The sequence below is a fragment of the Neolamprologus multifasciatus genome, chromosome 6, assembly GCF_963576455.1.
Source record: "Neolamprologus multifasciatus chromosome 6, fNeoMul1.2, whole genome shotgun sequence".
NCBI lineage: Eukaryota > Metazoa > Chordata > Actinopteri > Cichliformes > Cichlidae > Neolamprologus > Neolamprologus multifasciatus.
Window position 1 is genome coordinate 33,778,018 of NC_140444.1, and position 16,774 is coordinate 33,794,791.

The following is a 16,774-nucleotide window of genomic DNA, read 5'->3' on the forward strand; positions in this document are numbered from 1 at the left end:
TTAACGGTCACATTGGTGTTTACTGAAGTTGTTACCTTTGGTTAAGGCCACATTAGACCCACCAAGCAAGACCCTAAATGTAACTGGGAGCTGCTGAAGGTGCTTGTTAGTGATCGCTATAATTGGATCCAGCTGCACTACCTGAAAGAGTTGTTAGGATAGAGAAAGGTGGCGCGGCTGTGGGAGATGGCAGCATCCGCTGATCGGTTCAGACTGAAATATAGAAAAACATGGATGGATAGGAGACCTGCTGACTCTTGTGATCCTTTGACTTTTCCTCTGGGACAAAATGAGGATGGCATTTAGTGAAATATAACCTGTTACTGGGTCGACTGACAAGAAGTGTAAAATTTATATATTTTACACAGCAATAATTTATTAGATTGAAAATCAATCTTTTTAGGACTTTTACTTATAACCAAAACCAGAAACATTCCTGTCAGCCAGTATGCAGAAAAAGCAAAGAATATGACAAATATCATCAAAGTTTCAGGGTTTTATCAACACATAAATATCATTCTGAGCTAGACATTGTTCATTTTACAAAACACCAACCTGACTTTTACATTTTCAAATGACCATTAAAAGAACTGTTATTTACAGAAGTGCACTGAATGCTTTGACAGCAGTAAAGAAGAACTTTGCCTATTTAGCACTGACACTTTGTCTTTTGTATCTTCATAATAATGTCAGACAAATACCAACCTAATAGAAATGACCACGAAGTACGATTCTATTTAAAGGCTTAAGTAACTACTACAGTACTATCTAACCTCCGGAAAAACTGACAGAGATGGTCTTCGGACCTCAAACCCCGAAAAACATTGCCATGGCAACTGTGCTGAACTGCATAGCCAACCCGATGCTGCTCACAGCTATCTTTTTGAAAAGAGCTTGCATCTGCTTCCTGGTCAGATAATCAATTAATTGTCAATAATGAATTTTAATTTAAACACAGCGAAAGTGAATTTTGTTTTTCTTGGTGACCACTGTCTTTGTGTGAAACCCTGAACTGTTACTCTGTTTAGCAAATCTGGATCTATGATTACAACCACCTGAAGACATCCTATTATTCAGAGACATCTTATCAAAGCCATCTGTTGCTTCTGGTTTAGTGCTCAATAGAGTCGGTGAGCTGGACAGTTTGCATTAAATTATCAGTCCAGCTGAATCACATATATCACAAAAGCACCGCCAACATTATGGAGTAGCTTTAGCTCAGGAGCTAGAATTCAGGTGTCACAGTCCGGCGAGGGCAGACTGTAGGGGTTGACAAAAGGACCCAAAACGCAGACTCCAAGGAACAGGGAACAGAACTTGAAATGTTAACAAAAAGCGAGCCGTTTAATATGGCTGGTAAAAAAGGTACAAACAAAGGGCAAACTGAAGCAAAATTAACACAAACCTAAACTGGGAAATCTAAACAAACAATAAGGAAAACCTAGACAAGAAACTTGGAAGCATGGCATAGGAAACATGGCGTGGACAACAGACGACCTGACAATGACACACTGAAAACAGAGGACTTAAATACACAGGAGGTGATTAGGGGAAGTGGGGACACATGGAGGAACAGCTGACTGACATGAGCCTAATGACAGGACAAGGGAAGTGAAACTAAATACAATGAACAAAGAACACACGACTCCTTCAAAATAAAACAGGAAACATAAGACAGACATGATAATACAAACTTGATAACATAAGACACGCAGCATGAAACACAAAGGGTGAGGGAAACTTAAATACAGGGGAAGAAAACACAAGGAGTCTAATAACCAAAAGAACTTCACTAATTTAATGAACTTAAACATAAACAACATCCAAATAAACGAAAACTTAAAACGCTGGGTCAATAGACCCAGGAACATGACATCAGGAGATATCTACTAATAGGAAGGTTAGTGGTTCATTTCCTGGTTGCTACAGTCTGGGTGCCAAATATCCTTGGGCAAGATGTTAATCCCCAAGTTAGTCTCTGATGCAACCATCAGAGTGTCAGTGCTTCACTGAGTGAATGGGTTAAATGCAGAGAGGAATTTCCCCACGTGGATCAATAAAGTATACATTATTATTATTATTATTATTATTAGATAGCAAGCACTTAAGAAAAAAAAGGTGCTAGTGTGAATGACACATGTTGTATAAAGCAGGTAGAGTTAAGAGAGCAACATAAAAACCTGATTCTTATATGGTTGACTAGAATTGCACTCAGAAGGATGGCGAAGTTGTTTTAGCTGCCCATCATCTTACCCTGATCTGTTTGTTCTGTTCTTAATCATGAACCTATAATTAAAAACAGTCATCAACGAGACATAACACCACAACACCACAGACATAACACCATCTGTGCAAGTGGGGAAAAAACATTAGAAACATAGTTTCAAAAAGTACAAATTGTGGCTTTCTGGCACAACTACACTTGAACACATACTCAAACGCCAACAACTGGAAAAAACGTCAGATTTTTTGTTGTTGATTTTTTAGGAAAAGAGAGTGACCTGTGTCTCATAGCAACAGGGCATTTTATATTCATTGTGCCAGAGCCAGCTGTTAGTATTGTATGATGAAAGAAGCTATTTCTAAGTAAATCCCGTCAAATAAAAGTGCTATATTTAACTGACCTGGATCATACTAAGCCACACCGGGCTAACTTTCAGAGTCGAACTCCTGCAGCTCTGAGAGCGATCGGCTCCGGATGCATCTCGTTAGGATGGCCCACTGGAGGCTTGTGCTACTTCAAACACCTCCATCCTGCCGCTGCTACTGCTGAGCCTGCTGCCTGCTCCCAGCTATAAATAGAACCCAATCTGAAACCCCACCTAATGAGCACGATCCACTTCAGACCACACTATCAACTACCAGCCACTGTGTGTGTGGGTGTGTGCGCGCATGCGAAAAGATACAGCTGACCATGCTGTTTTGATCATCGGTCAACTGCAAATCACGGCCCCGCCAAGGAGCGTGCGTGTACATGTGTGTGCATCAGACCCTTGCTGTCTTTTGTTGCTAAATATAGACAAAGCAATTTTCCGAGTTGCCTTGGCAGGATGATGGCAGCACGACTAGCAAATAGTCCTTCCTCTATCGGTCTTTCTGTCTCTCTTTCGCTGTCCTTTAAAATTCACATTCCCATATTTTTATTTGTTCTTCATCCTCTCACTCTCTCTATTTCTGTAATTAACCAAAACACAGCGGACTTCTCATACCTCTAAATTAAAAGTGCATAAATGTGCATGTGTTTTTCATCATGTGATGCAATGTACTCACCTGATTACTGACTTAACAGATTTTGTGTTTTTTTGTCTTTAGATGTTTCAAAACATGTGTTAGATGTATCCACCCACACACACACATGCACACGAATATCTTGCAGTCCTTTTTATATGTTTACTTTTAACCGCTTTTTAAAAGATATCTATCACACACAAGCACACACACACTTAAAATGACTGGTAGATCAACATGATCGACTACCGCGCTACCTCTCAGCCTAACAGTAGCCCAAACTCACCTTTGAGTGAGTTCGTAGGTGAGTTCACCTATGACTTCGAGGTCATTAAGATTCACTCGTCTGAGATTTTTACTAGATGCGCCTAAATCAATCCTACATCAACTCCTTGAGTTCACAAGACTTTAAGAAGACTTTCAGAAAACTTGACCCCTGACCTTTCAGGTCGAGGTCACTGAGATCCGAACTTGTCTTTTTTGGTAGATAAACCTGTTGTATCAATTCCTACATCCTACATCGCTCCATTTTCAAGTTACCAAGTCATTCATTCACAAACTTCGGTTTCCATGCTGCCCATTCGACTGCCCACCCACCACCTGGTATTGTTGAAAAGCCAATACCCCTTCATCCTTTTACAGCTGAGGCATGAAAACTTTTTGAAAGCCTAACTGCTATTAGCAAGAATGAGCAAGACTTGAAACAAAAGTCCTGCCTGCCCTGGGATATACCATGTTTGTTGCCAACTCAGAGAGCTCCTTTGAAATAATATGTATATTAAAACCAGATCGAACTGTGAGCATAAGCCAAATGGCAAAGAATCATTTTAATAACATTTAATAGTATAAATGCAAAGATATAATATGAATGGTAGTATCAAAACAACTGACCCTTTTGTTCACGAACAATGGTTTTGAAACTTTAAGTACCCGAGGCACGCTGAAAGGTAGGTCAAAACTTTAAGGCACATCTCTTTTCATATTTGTACAAACTAACCTCTGTGTCTGTGTCTAACGTGTCGTGCTTTCGGATTGCGTATGTTGGTTGTACAGTCAGATAACCTAGCACTGCAACTGCAATTTTTTAAAGGAGCCACTATTTTGAGTTTCCCTCTGCTTTGCAATAAACCTTACCAGCATATAATTCGTCTCATCGCCTTATCAGACATCTTCACGCCATCTGACAAGCAGGCTTGTTGCTTCTGGTTCAGATCCAGGCTCTTTTGAAGTGTCTCTCAGAAGGGATGTTTGGTTTCCAAGTGCCTCTTCAGCTTGCTTGGTACTAGGATGGCATTAGCCAACTTCTTCTGACAGATGATGCGTGTGGATAAGGGCCAGCAGAAGTCAGCAAAACAGGTAGGTTTTGTGAGAGTGTCTCACAGTTTTTAGTGGCCTGAATTATGCTCTAATAATTTACTCCATGGCATGGGGACTTGATGGGCAGACCCAGGACACACTGGAGAGAATATATCTCTCCGCTGGCCTGGGAACGCCTTGGTGTTCCCCAAGACAAGCTGGAGGAGGTGGCCGGGGAGAGGGAGGTCTGGGCTTCTCTGCTTAGGATGCTGCCCCCGCGCCCCGGCCCCGGATAAGCAGAAGAAGATGGATGGATGTGCAATTTACTCGATGTGGCAGTTGAGCAAACAGACTGAAGACAGATTTTTTTAAGGTTGTTTTAAAGGCATAGAACTCACCTCTGAATCGGGGAATGTGGACAAATATATAAAATGTATTCATAACTTTTTTGTGAATTATAATGCAGGGTTGAAACAAAATCTACACCAGCATGCTTCGTCATACTATTTGGGAACCACTGCTCTCAGCTAACGTTAGATCTTAATCATCTGTGTTAATTTTATAACATCCGATTGGTCACTACTGGTTCATGGTGGAAAGCCTCCCTACCTTTGCTGTCCTTTTCAGTGTGACTGTTGTTTCAAGCCTGCCCTAATTAGTGCGTTGTACACCAATCACCGTGGATCAATGGTACTTTCCTCCTACTGGAAGTGACACACTGGGGAAATCTCCACTTATCTGTCAGTGGGAAATGTGACACAACAGGAGACGTGCCACCCCTCATGACAAATGCTGTCATTGCTTCAAATGGAAAGAAATCAACGTATAAAGAAATCAAGGGATCAACATATAAAGCAGCTCATTCCAAAATGCTACACATCTATTACTGGCAGGGCAGAGGGTCATTACACCTCATTTGCATAGCAGCTCTTGACATTTAAAGTGGAAATCTGTGTGATTCCTGCTTCTTTCCGTTTGGCAGCATTGTGCCTAACTCCCCAAGGATCACTTGTCAGTCAAATATTTTGTCCTTTCATGCCTTGTCTTTTTAACTCACTTTTTTTCTGCAAGAACTTTTCTCTGCTTTAGCGGCTGTCATATCCATGAACCCTTTTTCTTTGTCTATGATTGTGTAGGTGTCATTCGGTCCACTGCTTTCACTGCTTTGTACTGTACCAAATCTGAAAGACACCACTCGGTATTTGCTCTGATATTGTAACATGAACTCAATATCTAAATATTTAATATCCATTAGTGGATAATGTCTGAGGACCAAGTTCACTAGGTATTAAATATCACATAACACCAAACGAGACCTGCGATTTTGAACATGTTCTGACCCAGTCAATTATCCATCATAATATTGTATGCGTTCTAATACATATTCATACCAAATTCATCAGTTACCAAGCAGGCACTCATTTTCTTCATATTTTATGGCAACGGATGCCCAGTTGTCATAAAATAGCATAACACCCCCTTCAGGCCAGTTTGCTTGGTTTCCCAGGTTAAGCGTCTTGGGTTACCATAGTGTTCCACATCAGCAAAATACTTCTGCAAACCTTGTGGAGTCTGTTTCAGACACGAAGGACTCGTGTTTAAAACGTGAGGTACAGTACACAGGATGTTTAAGTGTGGTGTCTATGGTTTCTGAGCAAGCAGGCATGATGGCTTCGAGTAGAAAAATTACTTTTCCTGCCTCCCTATTTGCTTTACACTCGATGGCAGGTGGTATGAGATATATGTTTTAGACTTTGCTTCAGTCCATTTCAAATGAACTTTGGTCCAGAAAAGATGGAGGCATTTCCGTTCACATGTGACTTTTCAGATTTCCATAGCAGAATCCTGTTTTAACACAGCGTTGCTCAGGGACTCAAAGACTAGAAGCATCCAATATTGATTTGCGCACAGAGATTTCTCCAGATTCTCAGAATCTTTTGATGATATTTTGTACTGAAGATGATGAAATTATATAAAAGTCTTCCTAATTCTTATGTTTATGCACCTTGTTCAGAAAGAGGTTTATCAGTTTTTGCAAACTGATAAACCTCTGCCCACCTTTTATGAGCTTAAAAAAATTTAATTCAAAATGTGCTAATATTGCATTATATTGTGATAGTGGTACTTTTTCTCTGTTTCAAAAATTTCAACATGTTTTTAATTCTGAAAAAAAAAATTTGGGAGTTAGAGTCATACTTGGTTGTAGATACTGAGAACTTAACTGCACATGTGATTTTATTTAGTCTGTTAAAATCAGCTTTTAGAAAATAAAAAACAGCATGTGCACCCCCTCCTTTATACATGCATGCAAACAGTGAAGTGTATGTTTTGTAGATATCCTACAATTGGAATAAATATTTCATAATTGTTTAAATGTGTCCCACAAGTGTACTGAAAGGGCATAAATACTGTTTATATTGCAGGAAGCTCAAGCAGTGCAAGTTTTCTGAATGCTAATCTTGTAATTAGAGAATGCAACGTCCTAACGTTCCAGATTGATCTTGTTATAAGTGAGGAGACTCACTTATCACACTCCAACCTAGAAGCTGAAGAAAAGACTTGTGTTTGTTTGCAGCACTGACTGAGGTCTGGCATCAGTGAAGCGTGCAGAATCTGTGACATTTGCACAACATAGACAGTTATTTAAGGATTTAGTTTGGGGCAAGTCAGAGCTTTAAAAGTATAACATGTGCTGCCAGTTGACATTAATATTGCAGTTTACATTGTAGACAAGAGAATACCACTAAGAGCTAAAGGGAGAATGCACTGGCCACACCCACATTAAATGTATAATGTTAGGTTCTACACATAAAATCCAAGACTTAGCAATGTCATAGCAATGGGACACTGTAGAAGGGAACTGAGGGTGATTAGCTCTTTATTTTTAAGTTGCCATGTTTTCACAGTTTTAGTTGGATATATATTCAAAAACTATTTTCCTAGAAAATGTCCTTTTTCTAAAGAAGATTAGTATTTTTCCCCCTTCAAATTAAATACAATAAAATATGAACATTTAAATGTTTTTAATTAAAAATAAATAATAAAAACAAAGTCAGTAATTAAAGCGGTCCATTTCACTTCTGAAGTCGTTGCAGGTGTGATGAGTTTATACCTTTGCCTTAAACGTGTGCGTAAACAAAACTATCCAACAGAAACGGCATTTACATGAACGAGGAAACATGTTCAAATATGAAAAATGTTGGAAACCTGCGCTGCCTGTAAGCACATTAATAATATCATCAGACAGACAGAATGACCACCCTCAGAGCAAGCAGCAGCCCTGTGGTTTTGGTGAAGGGCATGCTGACAGAGATAAACACTCGGGCAACGTAGTGACCTGACCTGCAAGCAAGCAGAATGGTCACTTTACCCATATGAATAAACTTCTCTCTGTACCAGTTAATGTGCACCACAGAAGCACAATGTCACCCCCGAAGCCATGCAATGTATCTCTTAAGCTGGAAAAGTCCTTGAGTGTGTGTAGGTGTGTGTGTCACCTTCATGCACAGTCTATGTTGCAGAGCACAAGACAATGGGAATAATTACCTCAAATTTGATGTTCTCAGATCATGTGCCAGTTGTCAGCAATGAAAGCCTGCAATAAACAGAAAGGACAAAAAAACAGAAGCTGAATCAACCATCAGTGTCATCCGCATGAGAAGGGGCAGGTCCCTGCCTGCCACACAACAGAGACTGGGATAATTAGAAGAGCGGGTTACTGATTGGTGCATTTGTCTACATCAAAGAGAGCTAAGTACCAACTGAAGCAGCTGGGCAGGCTTTACATGGAGGAACAAAACCGACACAATAATGGAGATATTGCATGAAAAAAAAAATGGTGACGAGCAAATAACCTCATATCAGATTCAGCTCACATGTGATTTGGCAGCTTAATCGTGGTCTGTGTCACTTTGCAAAACACCACAATGTTTATCATCGCGTGCATGTCTGCATATGCTTCAAAACTTGAGAGGGCTCGTGTGGAAAAGTGGTTACAAAATGGCAATGTTCCATGAAGAATAGTGGTCAGTCTGGGAAGCATCCTGGGAAGCTGTGAGGAGAAGGGTGTCTGTAATTTTTACTTGTTACTTTCCTAAACAAGCACCATCTGACTGCTCAGTGTGAGGCTGCTGCAGCAATGAGCAGCTCCCTGGTGGGAATCAATGTAATGGGAACAGCATGACACGGTGCACGAGGGGAAAAAAATGTACATGATTAGGGAGAAGGGTGAGGTAAGTAGACGACAGTTCTTTAAGAATAATGCAGAATTTGCTCTTTGCAAAGTGTAAAATGGACCCAATGCTGTGACATCGGGTTGGCTGCCCAGACTGCTGATTCAAAGACAAGGGACCTAATATGAACTAGTTTTAGTTTAGTGTTTTCAGGACCATCTTTTTTTAAAAAAAATCAATTTCCTTCTTTTTTTCTCTCCTAGAATCTGATCTTTTCTTCTGTTTATACAGCATTATCAGTCCAAAACTATCAGATAAAAATGTAAGCAACTCGAGGGCAGACAAAGAGAAAGAGTTCAGAAAATTGAGCCAACCTGAAAGTGGCAAATACTGCATTATCTCTAGGTGCCACCTAAGTCTGGTTCCAGATGGAAGTCCAATCCACATAAACTCCAGTGTTAAAATGGCAAAATTTGCATGATTAGAAAGCAAGCTTACAGCCTGCTACAACGCCCCAAACAGTTGTTGAAGATTGATTTGGACATCAAGGTGGCTACGTCCACGTTTTACACTGTCTATGAACAGACCCAAGGATCCATTCGCACTGACCTTTAGGTTGGGGGAGGGCTAAAATGTTAGAGTTCACAGTTAGAAGCAAGGCTTACATACTGTAGTTTATGAACTGCCCATGTTAAAAAGCCTGATGGTCACCGTCCTCTTTAGATGAGAGCAAACCGCTGAATAGTCTTACACTTTTCCTGATGCTGTCTTAAATGAACTTGGGGCCCAGAGAAAAACCAAGTGGTTTTTTTTATGCCTCTGCTCCAACTTATCTAAAACATGTTGCATGGATTACATTCAGAAATATTTCTAATAATGTCTTTAAGCTATTCTCTGTGAAATAAGGCTTATCTTTGTGTAAATTACCTGATATCCAATTCAATGCACTCAATTTGAAAGCACCCCAACCTCTCAAATCACAGTGTTTTGTTTCTATAAGCCTGTGCAGTTTTTTCTTCCTTCTTTATCAGTTCTTTGGTTTAAATAATTCATGGTTAAACTGCTCTTTCACAACTCTATTACATATACTCAAGCTGAATGAAAAATGCAAAAGGTTTATGGGAAAAATATCCCATAACCAAAGCTATACATACTAAAGGTGCGGATCGTACAAAAGAATATACCCAGAACAAAACATCCACTAACTTCCTACCAGAGTTTCTGTATATCACATATCTGACCTGGATATCAGATAAATATATTTTTGTTTCCTGTGTTTATTTGCTTTTGTTCCAAATGTGGAAAGAGTCGCTCAATTTTTTGTGTTCTGTTTCAGTGAGGGATGCTGGGAGTGGATGAGTCCATACTGAAATCACTGATCAGCCATCAATCAGACATCTGTCAGGTTATCCATCAACTAAACAGAGGGGAAGTCAATGCTGAGTTCATTTGTCTTCACTGGACTTGTAGGTGAAGTCAACATGGCATCAATTTGAAGAGGCATGAGATGAATGAAGGTGAATGGAGCCACACACACACACACACACACACACACACACACACACACACACACACACCATCTTATTATCCAGACCTAACAACTGTAATACCTGCTGTAGTGGTGCCTATATTGGCAGGTAATCTGTAACAATTACTGTCATCGCATTTCGACCTTGATAAAGATATTTGTGTCACAACGTTGGTCAGTGAAGAATGTGAGACGTGTGTGTGTCTGTGCATGTGTACTGGGTACCTTTATCCCTAGAGGGGCAAAAGTAAGTTTATTTAGACTTTGAGAGTGAAAAGAGTTGTGACGACATCTTTAAATTGCTGTTTGAGATGTGTGACTTGATTTTAGAGAAAAAGATGATGTTACATTGATACACTGGTGATACACTGGTGCATTGATCACAGTGCGATGAACTGGTGATCTATCTGTGGTGTACCTGATCTTTTCCCAAAACCAGATGGGATGTGCTCCAGATCCACTGTGACCATGAATTGGGTAAGTGATTGAGAAATGTGATAGACACATGAATACAATTTGGTTAAGCTTAGCAACTGTGTGAATGTCATCAGCGGTGTTGGGCAAGTTACTTTGAAAAAGTAATTAATTATAGTTACTAGTTACTTCTTCAAAAAAGTAACTGAGTTAGTAACTGAGTTACAATATTCTAAAAGTAATTAATTGCTTGAAAAGTAACTATTGCGTTACTTTTAAAAAACCGTTTAACCCTCTGGGGTCCAGGGTATAATTGGCCATTTTTAAATACTTTTGATTTTCACTCCACATTTCACCTTTAAAAACGATTTACTTTGCCTTGTTTGTGATCATCGTTTTCAGCACAGCCTCACGTGTCTGAATTTAGTTATGTTTTCATTTTGACATACTGTATTAACACAATTGATCTATAATCAGACAAAAAACATAAAATCAGAGTAGAAAAAGTTATATTTTTACTGTAACAACCACAAACATGTTTATTGAATCATATTTCATAACTTTAAGTACAAATATAAATTGTCAATTTTAAAATCCTATGCACAAGTTTTGCAAACAACAAAGTTATTTGCAGCCATTTACCTTTTACCTTGATTTTTTAAATAACCATTTTAAACTATTTACAGAACAATCAGCTGTTCTTCAGTAAGATGCCACACAAATTATTTGTGACACTCCAAAAAAATTATTTCTGTCCACTACAAAGGAGAACATCACAGCCTGATACCTGCAGGTCTGACAGCAGCAGGTGTATCACTCCTGTTTCTACCTGGAGACAGCAGTCACCTCATTGTTCTGACACACAACACAAAACGATCCACAACACTACACACTAACTACACAAGACAACACATTAACTACACACTCCAAACACGCGAAACGTCACAAATCTCTCACATCTCAAAACTCGCTCTCTCTTTTTCTGCTGTCTCTCTCTCTCTCTCCTTCTCCTAAAACTTCCCCTGTTTTTTGTTTTTGCTCATAAGCAGAGAGTGCTCGCTGTGCTGTCCTTAGACAGTAAACGTGACGAAATCATTGAGGAAAAAACGCAGCGTATATATTGTTTATCATGACTCTGGTTTTACGTGGCCTATCAACACAATTTATAAACTGGTATATATCACCTTGTTGCTTTGTCTTTAAGTGGTCATGTGATTGGCTTACCACGACTACTTTATTCTTCCTCAGTCAAACAGCAACACTCATGCCATTGTTTTGCCCCCTTGGCTCCAGGTGTTGTGCTAGACAGTGATCGTGATTACCGTCCGCGGGAGCGCGCAGCTGCTTAAAGCTGCAGAGTCCAGATTACTTACAGCTACTTCCGTGCAACTGATATAAGATGCGGTAAACTGAACACAGCTTCAACCGTCTGTTTGTTGAAAAATATTAACGAACCGCATTTTCTCGTTAGTAACTGTAACGGCGTTGTAACGATAGGAATAGTAATTAGTTAGATTACTCGTTACTGAAAAAAGTAACGCTGTTAGTAACGCCGTTACTTGTAACGCTGTTATTCCCATCACTGGTCATCAGTATTGAAGATTACATGAAAAATACCAATGTTACTGATGTTTGTTTTGTTTATTTTCTACCCTCAGACTCTATGAAAGAAGTTTTCAACATCAGCGGTACACAGATTAGTATCCTGAGCCTGGTCTCATGTGTTAGTTAAATAAAGTGTTTCTCCAGCCTAAAGGATGCAGTTATTTGAGGGAGACATCACAGATTCCAGACCTGAAAACCCCTCAAAATGAGTACTTTGATGTGATGTGAATGTTGTTTAAGGAGTGGACATGCTGCAAATAGACAATAGGAGTTTAGTCCTCGCCTCTTTACAGAGACTCTCTAAATCCTTTAGGTTTCTTGGCTGCCATTTGGCAACTCAAAGCTTCAGCTCCCTTCACAGATTTTCTACAGGATTTGGGGTGGACATTTGCTAAGCTACTCCATGACCTTCATGTGCTTCTTCTTCAGGCATTTCTTTGTTGCCTTGGAAATATATGTTTTAGGTCATTGTCAGGCTGGAAGACCCATTCATGATCCATCTTCATTCTTCTGGCTGAGGGACGGAGGCTCTGGTCCTCAGATTTTGTGGTACATTGAGTCCTCAATGTAATGAGGTACCCCAGAGCAAACAAAACAAAACAAAAAAGCATAAAGAAAAATGTTTCCACCGCTGTGCTTGACTTTGGGGTTTTTTCTTCAGGTCATTTTCAACATTACTCTTCCTCCAAACACGGCAGTCGTTGATGCCAGGGTGGAAGCTAAAAGACAGGATAGTGGTTTCATCCAACCACAGCAATTTCTCCCAAACCTGGTTTACTGGCAAACTTAAGACAGGCCTGCACATGTGCCTTATTGAACAGGGGGACTTTGCACTGCAATATGTCAGTCTATAACAACATCATGTGTTACCAATGGTGTTCTTGGTAACTGTCTTCAGATCATTAACAAACTCCTTTTGTGTAGTTTTGGGCTAATCCAGCACCTTTCTCATGATCATCCTCACCCCTTGAGGCAAGGTCTTGCATTGAGTTCTAGCATGAAGGCTATTGATGGTCTTTTTATATTGCTTCCACCTACAAATATCATATGTCACCTTCTGACTAAGCTTCTTGTTGATGGTCTTGTAGCCCAATGTGGAAGTCTACTGTCTGAACACTGATGTCCTTTAACAGTGTGCTTATAAATGCTTCTAAACTGATTTGCATGTATTTGAGTGATATACCCTGGATATAATGTCTTTCTTCTGGATTTTTGCTTGATTTCTCAATTATAATGAAGCTACCCTAAAAATTAGAGACCATTGGTTTCTTGGTACAAATTCAGCAGAGGATCAAGTATTTCCTTTACTGTATACAGTCATAGTAAACATAAACCATGTGTGTGTGCATGTGTGTGTCTGCTGGTGCATGTTTGCAGTCTATGTTGTTGCAGGAGGTCATTCTCTAACCTTGTAGGTAGGCATGTTACACAAAAAAAGTATATCTATAAGTGTTTTTTTTCTCGAGATGAATCTGAAGAGAAAAAACTGCCATAAAGCAGAAGTTGTTCCACAATGAATTCACCTAAAGAACTGCCAGCAGTTTCTCATGGGAGCAATATAACACCACACAGAGCCCCCTTGAAACATTCACACACTTGCAGTCTGTTGTAGCTAACCTCTGTGTTGGAGAGAGGTACACAACAAAATGCTGCACTACTATTCCCAAGCAGCTTTCTGGTGAAAGGAGAAACAAAGATAATTTTCTCACCAGGAGGGAAAACAAGTGAAGTAGTCAGACTGGTTGAGTGGCTCATCCTAGGCAATGCTTTAGATCATATCCTGTTATCCACAGTCCAACAGACACCCTGTTACTTCTTTCACACACACCACCTCTCAAGGTATTTCAGCAATCGAGTGTTTTGAAGAGCAATCATACCTCTACCTACATCTGAGACAGCAGACAAAACACACACCTCCAAGTCTCTAAATGGGTTCTAGTGGAGTTAGCTAAGAGACTTCTGGGTTTTTGTTGTTGCTGTTATCCAAAAGGACAACTGCGGGATCTTTGCTGAGTTTGTCTTCTGAAATAAGGAGATAAAAAAAGAAAACAGTGTGAATGTATGAATGTAAAATGGTTTTTTGGTCAACACAAACAGTCCAAGCTTAACTGCAGAAAAGAGAGAAACATCTGAGGGATATATTACGAAGGACGTTTGACAAAGCGACGCGTTCTTTTTTTAGCTGGCTTGAGAAATCCTAAAACCACAGTCAGAGAAAACAGCTATGATAATAGCAGCTACCAACTTTCTTCATTAAGCCCAGCTCTCCGCTTCAGGTTTTGTGCACGCCCACATAAAAAATGAGCGTGCACAGGCAGCAGAAAATCATGAATCTGTTGATTTAGAATACAGAGCGATAAAATAAATATTTTAAACTGAGTTAATTATTCTAATGCTGCTGTGTATTTCTAACATGATATTAGAGTGTCATGATCCTGGGTCTTTTGACCCAGGGTTTTAAGTTTGAGTTTATTTTGTTCATTAGGTTATCTAAGTTCATTTGTTTATTAGATTCCCCTTATGTATCCAACCCCTGTTAAGTCTCCCTTGTCCTTCATGTGCTTCATGTCTGTGTTTCTTATGTTGTCATGTTTGCGTTTCATTATGTTTCCCATTTTATTTTGAAAGAGGTCCTGTGTTCCTGCATTTTGTTTTACTTTTCCCCTGTGGCGTTGTTATGTTCATGTTGTGTCTACTGTGCCTTTCTGTTCCATGTTTCAGGTCCCTATGTTCTGTCTCCCCAGTCTGTTAAGTTTATATGTCTTGAGTTCCGTCAGTGTGTTTCCTGTTTTACTTTCACAGTCTGTCCTATGTTAATGTTTCTAGTTTTGCTTCCCTTGTCTCGTCCTGCCTAATTACTCCCAGCTGTGGTCTCCTCCTGTGGCTCATTTCCCCTCGTTATCCCTCAGTGTATTTAAGCCCCATGTTTCTCTTTGTCAGTGTTGCGTCCTCCCTCATAGCGGTGTGATTTTTCCCTGTGGCTCCTTGTGCTTTAGTTTTCCCAGTTTAGTTTTGTATTGTTTTTCATGTCCCACTCCACGCCAGCAATAAAGCTGTGTTTTTTGAGTTTACTTTTTGTCTCTGCGAGTTTGCGTTTGGGTCCTACTCTTGCCTGCACACAGCCGTATTGTGACATAGAGCTCTGAAACTTTGAATTTGACACATTAACGTTACTGTCCTGCATAATAAACGAGACATGAAAGTCACTTTAGTTTGTTGCTCAAAGTGAAATTAATTTTATTGATTCAGTCTGCATTCTTAGCGGTAAATAAACTGATCGGTTTTATAATCTGGAGATGCACTTCCAACATTTTAGAAGAGACTTAGCAGCAGAAAAGAATGACTTTATATCAGTATTTATACATTTTCTCCATCACGCAATTAATATGTATACTAGGACAACACAATGGACAGTATGAACTGCCAATCATTTGAGGCTTGTTGCATGTTTGCCAAATGTTGGTCAAATGTAGATCAAATGTAGATTAACCCACCATTACCCTTAGGACATGCTGTAAATACAAGAATTAGGGAAAATGTGGAATTTCAACCCAATTTGAAACTCAAAGCCAGAACATAAGCTGCTCCTAAACCAGGTTATGTGTTCAGCATACGGTATGTCTGAGAGTTAGCCAGGTAAAATGAGACCCGCTTTTGTGTTTTATAGTACACCCTTCAATTCAATTTAATCCAGTTCAGTTCAGTTGTATTTTATTTATACAGTGCCAAATCACAACAACAGTTGCCACAAGGCACTTTGTTTGTGAGGTCACGACCCTACAGTATTACAGCAAAAACACAGAAAACCCCGACAATCATATGAGACAAGAGGGAAGGAAAACGTAGGGTGAGGGGAGGAAAACAGGACAAAGACATGCTGTGGAAGAGAGCCTGATATTAATAATAACTAATAATGAACTGTAATAAAGTTCAAAAAGCAACACCTGGGAAATAAGTTGCAGTTTGATAATAAAGAATAGTTGAATCAAGTTTAGGGAGCTAAACATGTTTTTTTTTTCTTTAACTCTATATACATATGCATCGGAGAGCTGTCACGTTGTGTCGCATTATATTTTACAGGTTTACATAAGATATTTACACAGAAGGAGCTTCTATCAAATGCCTTTCCAAAGCAAACTGGCCTTTAAAAGTAATTTTAAATTTAAATTCCATCTTGTTTTAACTCTGCTGTTTCCAGTTTATTAGTGGGTGGTGATATCTGGACCTTGAATGGACACTGCGCCCACATTTGTTTGTGCTATCAACAGATGTTGATGCAGTCTTATGATCTAAGTCTTTAACTCCTTAAGTGAAACATTTGCTAATTAACAGTTTAGCAAATATATTCATAAATGGATTATGAATGCTGTTTAAATAGATATTTATAGATTGGCTTATTGAAGTTTTTTAAAACGTACTTTTAAAAAAATGGCAAAATGAATGGCTGTGACTGCAATATCCTTGATTTACTAAATCAAGTTACATACAGCTCATTTCAAATCACAAAGAGGTCCTCATAGTTAAACGGTAA

At 39.3% G+C, this 16,774-nt stretch overlaps 1 protein-coding gene across 2 annotated transcripts in view; it reads right to left on the reverse strand.

Annotated features, from left to right (window-relative positions):
* The window catches only part of LOC146517454 (protein phosphatase 1 regulatory subunit 29-like), a 305,410-nt gene that overhangs the window by 56,349 nt on the left and 232,287 nt on the right, over positions 1-16,774 (reverse strand). For both annotated transcript variants that reach the window (XM_085162098.1, XM_085162097.1), the window contains one exon: positions 8,071-8,119. The gene's annotated coding sequence lies outside the window, so the exon portion shown is untranslated. The remainder of the gene's footprint in view (positions 1-8,070; positions 8,120-16,774) is intronic.